This window comes from Carcharodon carcharias, chromosome 14 (genome assembly GCF_017639515.1).
Source record: "Carcharodon carcharias isolate sCarCar2 chromosome 14, sCarCar2.pri, whole genome shotgun sequence".
NCBI lineage: Eukaryota > Metazoa > Chordata > Chondrichthyes > Lamniformes > Lamnidae > Carcharodon > Carcharodon carcharias.
In genome coordinates, this window is record NC_054480.1 from 127,396,707 (window position 1) to 127,403,725 (window position 7,019).

The following is a 7,019-nucleotide window of genomic DNA, read 5'->3' on the forward strand; positions in this document are numbered from 1 at the left end:
TGTTAGCCTTGATTTTAATGCTCATGTTTCTGGAGTGGGTCTTGAAACCAGGGTTTTCTGATGTAGATGGGAGAATGCTACCAGCTGAGCCACAACTGACACAACATCAAGCCATTAGCTAGATTTTGTCTAATGCACATTAGCTTCTCTCAGTGGTTATCACCCTAGCCATAGAGTCAAAAGTCCCACTGGAGACTCAAGCCCCATAATCCAGGCCAATAATACCAGTGCAGCTCTGGGGAATGCTACACTGTCGGAGGAGCTGTCTTTTGGATAAGAAATTAAACCGAGGCTCCCTCTGGTGTTTCAAGTGAATGTAACACTTTAGGATGAAGATTGGGGACTTCTCCCCAGTGTTCTAGCCAACAGTATTTGTGCAACCAACTCTATCAAAAACAAATGTGGGATATGCTTTGTGCAACATTTGCCAGCAGAGCAACAATTGTTATAGTTTAATTACCATTCAGTGCAGGGAATTGAGATTCTATTCCAAAAAAACAAGGTAAGACTCTGCAAACATCTCAAGGGATCCTCCAGGAAGGAGAAGGAGGGAATCAGACAGGAATAAGGAGGGAAGCCAAGGTGAGGTAACTGAGAGCTGTTTGGAGGAATGTTTGGAGGAAACATTTGAAGAACAGAGAGAAGTAATGAAGGACAAGGGTATGGCAACAATATTTGGGGCTCAAGACAGAGCATTATGTGAGGGAATGTTTTGAGTGCAGGGCTGGGGAGAGTCACACAGAGATTAGCAGGCAAATTTCTCATAGAAAAACAAATTGGACAGTGGTTTAGATCTTTTCAAAGATACTTTGTGAATTTTAATTTCGTAAAAGTGAGGATTATCTTTTGTGGACAATCTTAATATCTCCACAATCAGGAACTCAGTGTCAAATTCCCAGATTAGGTTAGATACAGGGTAAAGCTCCCTTTACACTGACCCCATCAAACACTCCCAGGACAGGTACAGCACGGGGTTAGATACAGAGTAAAGCTCCCTCTACACCGTCCCCATCCCAGGGCAGATTCAAAACAGGTTAAATTTAGCTAAATGTCGGGAATCAGAAGGACATTCAAAGTGATTTTATGATTTGGTTTTTGCCCCCCCCCCCCCCCACCCCCCCAACCAATTTGCAACCAGAATTGCTCTTTTGGCATTAGAATGTCAGGTGAGGATTGCCTGAGATTCCCCAGGCAGTCAAATAGCTGGCCAATAATCACAGTGTATAATACAAGTGCCCAGCTGGGAGTCTATGGCTTCAGCAGAGCAAAATGAAAGGCAGAAGAAATAAAAGGAAATGAAGGTCACTGATGGTACACTGCTTGGGCCAGCAACGATTCCCTTTGGCGAATTTTACCTCTAAAAGCGAGGGGCATGAAGTGAAAGCTCAGCGACCTACTTTTCTGCTGCCGAGTGAGTGAACAGCTGGCATTTTGGGAGCTGTCAATCAATAGTATCTCCCGGGTGTGTAGAGCAACTGTCTGTTGAACTCTCTCGCTCAAGATCCCAGCATTCATGATTTATATTTCCCACTACCCCCACCCCCACTGCTCCACCTCCCCCAGAGAGAAACAGACAAATGCATTTTTTGATCAGGAAGTAGCCTGATTGTCACAGTACTTTCACAGGGATTCTCCGGGATAAAATCCTGGTGCTGGGAGCAGGGACTGAATTTTAAATCCACCCCACATCCCACTTTGAGCAGTTAAAACAAATGAAGAAATATTCATGATTCTGCCATTTGCACCTCCTCTAGACACATCGTTTGCTTCTTTAGTTGTCCCATTACAACTCCCTTTGGTCTTGCATCATGAATCCTTTTGGTTATTTAATCTCTCCTGCCCTCCATCCTATCACAGACCTACCCTTTTGTTCTTTTTCCCACCTCTCCCTTTCACATACGTTACATTTCTAACATTTCCCAGTTCTGATGACAAGTCATGGACTGGAAAGGTTATCTCTGTTTCTCTCCACAGCTGCTGTAAGACCTGCTGAGTAATTCTAGCATTTTCAGTTTTAATTTCAGACTTCCAGCATCTGCAGTATTTTGATTTTACTTTTGTTTAAATTAAAGCAAATGGCTAACTTCCCACTCCACTGCTAACCAGCTTTCTGATTTTAACCCATTGGTTTTGGCAGGGGATGAGGATGCCAAGAGATAATGAGGCAGGATCCTGATGATAGAATGCCAAAAGGGGCCCCAAATGTGTGTTCCCATTACCTGGATTCAGTCGCTGTATCTCATTGTAACCTGGTTTCCGATTCCTCCGAACCTGTTTCCATTTCTGGATTCTGGTCTCATTCTTTTCAGCAGCTGCGGAAACTGTGGATGAAAATAGACGATTTCAAAAAGAGCTAATTAAAATAAAAGACAGGGTACAAAGGGATCATCCACGCAACCGCCTCCTCCAAATTGAAAAGAAATGTCTGTAACGTGAGCAGGAATTGGAGTTGTGACCTCTGCACACTTACCAAATTGAAGCCTTAAAATATTCTCTAACAGCTCAATTCAAGTACGAAAGAGAATCTTTTAAATTCTGAAGGATGTGCATACATGCACATACATCTACAAACAATGTAGAGGGAACTTTACTCTGTACCTAACCCCTTGCTGTACCTGTCATGTGAATGTTTGATGGGGACAGTGTAGATGGAGCTTTACTCTGTATCTAACTCTGTGCTGTACCTTCCCTGGGAGTGTTTGATGGGGACAGTGTAGAGGGAGCTTTACTCTGTTTCTAACCCCATGCTGTACCTGTCCTGGGAGTGTTTGATGGGGACAGTGTAGAGGGAGCTTTACTCTGTATCTAACCCCGTGCTGTACCTGTCCTGGGAGTGTTTGATGGGGACAGTGTAGATGGAGATTTACTCTCTATCTAACCCCGTGCTGTACCTGGCCTGGGAGTGTTTGATGGGGACAGTGTAGATGGAGATTTACTCTGTATCTAACTCCCATGCTGTACTTGCTACATTTTTTATAGCCCTGTTGTCACATGGAAACTGTGCAGCTGCAAGACAAAATAGAACAACAGCAATTCCAGCCACTTCTGGAATTGTGATGAAGCTCATTGAAAGAAAAGAAACACTTGTTTATATTCAGCCATTGATAGGAGAAATATTTAAGGATCTGGACTATTTAAAATCAGTGAGTTAGTAGTGATTCAGGTACAAGCCAAAATGAGTAGAACCATGGAATCTTAACAGTGCAGTATGAAGCCATTTGCTCCATTGTGTCTGTGCAGGGTCTTTGAAAGAGAGATCCAATTAGTCCTATTTTCCCTGCTCTTTCCCCATAGCCCTGCAAAATTTCCATTTCAAATATTTATCCAGTTCCCTTTTGAAAGCTACTATTGAGTCTGCTTCCACTGCCTTTTCAGGCAGCACATTTCAGATCACAACAAGTTGCTGGGTAAAAAATAAAATTCTCTCCTCTGAGAGATTATTTTGCCAATCATCTTAAATCTTGTGTCCTCTGGTTCCCAACCCTCCTGCCACTGGAAACAATTCCTCTTTATCTACTCTTTCAAAATCCGTCATAATTTTGAACACCTCTATTAAATCTCCCTTTAGCATTCTGTGCTCTCAGGAAAACCTCAGCTTCTCCAGCCTCTCTGCTGAATGTTGAATAGCCCTGGACTGTCAGGAACACCGTCCACTCCTCTTAAAATCAAAGTCATTTGTTTGAAATGATCTGATGATAATTTTTTGAACACCAAGTTCACACTTTGTTGCATTACTTAACCTGAATTGGATGATTAGATATTTTTACTGCGAGAAATGACTGAATTAACAGGAATAGACTGCAGTACAAACATCAGAACATCCCAGAATGAATCTGTAGCCATAGAGTCATAGAGTTATACAGCAGAGTTTCTTCCTTTCTACCCTTTCTATGCCCCTCATAATGTTGTATACCTCTATCAGGTCCCCCCTCAGCCTTCTCTGCTCAAAGGAAAACAACCCTAGCCTACCCAGTCTCTCTTCATAGATGAAGCACCTCAGCCCAGGCAACATCCTGGTGAATTTCCTCTGCACCCTCTCCAGTCTGAAACATTTTTTGATGAATTAACTTTCAGGATGTGGGAGTCCCTGGCAATGCCAACATTTCATACAATCATAAGATAGCACAGCCACAGAGGGAGGCTATTCAGCTCATCAAGTCTGTGCCAGCTTTGACAAAGAGCAATGTCATTTTTCCCCACTCCCCCGCTCTTCCCCTATATCCCTGTAATTTGTTTCTCTCTCAAATGTTTATCTAATTCCCTTCCTTGAAGGTTATTATTGAATCTATGTCCACCCACCCTATCAGTCAGTATATTCCAAATCAGAACCAATTTCCAAGGATACTGAGGGAATTGAGAGTGGAAATTGCAGAGACACTGGCCATAATTTTTCAGTCTGCCTTAGACTCAGGGGTAGTGCCAGAGGACTGCAGAATTGCAAGCATTACCCATTTGTTCAAAAAAGGGTCTAAAGGTAAGCCCAGTCAATTAGTTAGACTTCATTGTTGGGGAATCTTCTAGAAACAATAATTTGGGACAAAATTAATAGTCACATGGACAAATGAGGGTTAATTAAGCAAAGCCAGCACGGATTTCTTAAGGAAAAATCATCTTTAACTAACTTGAAGTTTTTTTTGGTGAGGTAACAGAGAGGGTTGATGAGGGCAATGCTGTTGATGTGGTGCCTATGGGCTTCCAAAAGAGATTCAATACAGTGCCGCAGACTTGTGAGAAAAGTTATAGCTCATGGAATAAAAGGGGCAGCAGCAACATGGATACGGAATTGGCTGAGTGACAAGAAACAGAGTAATGATTAATGGATGTTTTTCAGATTGGAGAAAGGTTTGTAGTGGGGTTCCCCAGGGGTCAGTGTTGGGACTCTTGCTTTTCCTGATATATAATAATGACCTAGACCTTGGTGTACAAGGCAGAATTTCAAAATTTTCGAATGATACAATTGGGAAATATTGTGATCTGTGAAGAGGATACTGCAGAATTTCAAAAGGACAGAGACAAGTTGGTGGAATGGGCATACAGGTGGTAGATGAAGTTCATTGCAGATAAATTTGAGGTGATTCATTTCGGTAGGAAGAATATGGAGAGACAATATAAAATAAAGGACACAACTCTAAAAGGTGTGCAGGAGCAGAGGGACCTGGGTGCATATGTGCATAAGCCATTGAAGATAGCAGGCCAGGTGGAGAGCAGTTAATAAAGCAGACAGTATCCTAGGCTTTATTGATAGGTGCACAGAGTACAAGAGCAAGGAGCTCATGTTGAACTTGTATAAGACACTGGTTTGGCCTCAGCTGGAATATTGCGTCCAGTTCTGGATGTCGCACTTTAGGAAGGATGTGAAGGCATTAGACAGAGTGCAGAAAAGATTCACAAGAATGGTCCCAGGAATGAGGAACGTCAGTTGTGAAGATATATTGGAGAAGTTAGGACTGTTTTCCTTAGAGAAAAGAAAAGAAGGTTGAGAGGACATTTGATAGAAGTATTCGAAATCATGAAGGTTCTGGACAGAGTAAATGGGGAGAAACTGTTCCCACTTGCAAAAGGATCAATCAAGAGAGAGCACAGATTTAAAGTAATTGGCAAAAAAAGCAAAGTGATATATGAGAAAATGTTTTTTCACACAGCAGGTGGTTAGGGTTTGGAATGAACTTGTCTGAAAGTGTGGTGGAGGGAGATTCAGTTGAGGCATTCAAAAGGGGAGTAGACTGTTATTTGAAAAGGAAGAATGTGCAGGGAAAATGATACCAAGTCAATTGCTCATTTGGAGAGCCAGTGGTGACACAATGGGCCGAATGGTCTCCTTCTGCACTGTAACAATTCTGTGATTCAATTGTTGCATTAAAAGGTTTTTCCTTATGTTGCCTCTGGTTCTTTTGCCAATTACCTTAAAGCTATACCCTCTGGTTATCAACCCTTTAGCCACTGGAAACAGTTTCTCTTTATTTACTTTATACAAACCCTTCATCATTGTAAACATCTCTGTCAAATCTCCTTGTTTCTCTAAGTGCCCATCTCCAGTTTTCCTGAGAAGATGGTGTTGGGCCTCCTTCCTGAACCTCTACACTTCTTTGTAGCAATTTTTTGAAACTGAGGGCTTGCCAGGCCTCTTCTAGAGGCAAGTTAAGAGTTAACCATGTGGGTCTGGGACTGAAGTCACTTATAGGACCATATTGGGTAAGGGCAACAGGTTTCCTTCCCTAAAAGAGGGCATTAGTGAATCGGTTGAGTATGTATGAGAATCGCAGTCAATTTTACTGATACCAGCTTTTTATTTCCTCCTGTCCTGTGATCACACCTCAACGGAGGTTTGTTATCTCTTGAAGTGGATGATGGCTGGCAGGGAGGTAAAAGACTCCAATTCACCATCTAAAGGTTTGTGACTCGTCTAAACAGCTAACCAGACCCTGGGAGTGACAGAACTTCCGCCATCGCATCTCCAATGCTGGGTGACATCTGCTGCCTGCCCAGCCTGCTGCCTCTGAGGAATGCCCTTAGCTTCCCAGTGACCCCCAGAACCTTCATCAGAGAATGAAACTCATTTTTAAAAAAAAAAACACAGTTCTCCATCCTGCCACTTAAGAGTGAATTGTGCTCGTGTGAGCGTGATTAACCTGCATACACTGATGTAACATGGTCGTACCATGAAAGTACTCCTCTATATAACAAGAATATTCCTTCTGTGCACTGACCTTTTGCCCTGTTACCATCTTCGCTCTGACCTGTAGCTGCATTTAAACAGTAGACAGTGCTCAGTGTAAACAACTTCCACACAACTCAGAGCTGATTAAGGGTTTCAACACATAAAAGTAAAAGAGAAAGACTTGCATTTATGTAATGCCTTTCATGACCTCAGGACACCCCAAAGTGTTTTTCAGCCAATTAAGTTGTTCTGAATTGTAGTCAGTGCTGTAATTAAATGAGGTGCTGGTTACTCAAGCACTGAAGAAGGGTCATACAGACTCGAAACATTAACTCTGTTTCTCTCTCCACAGATGCTGTCA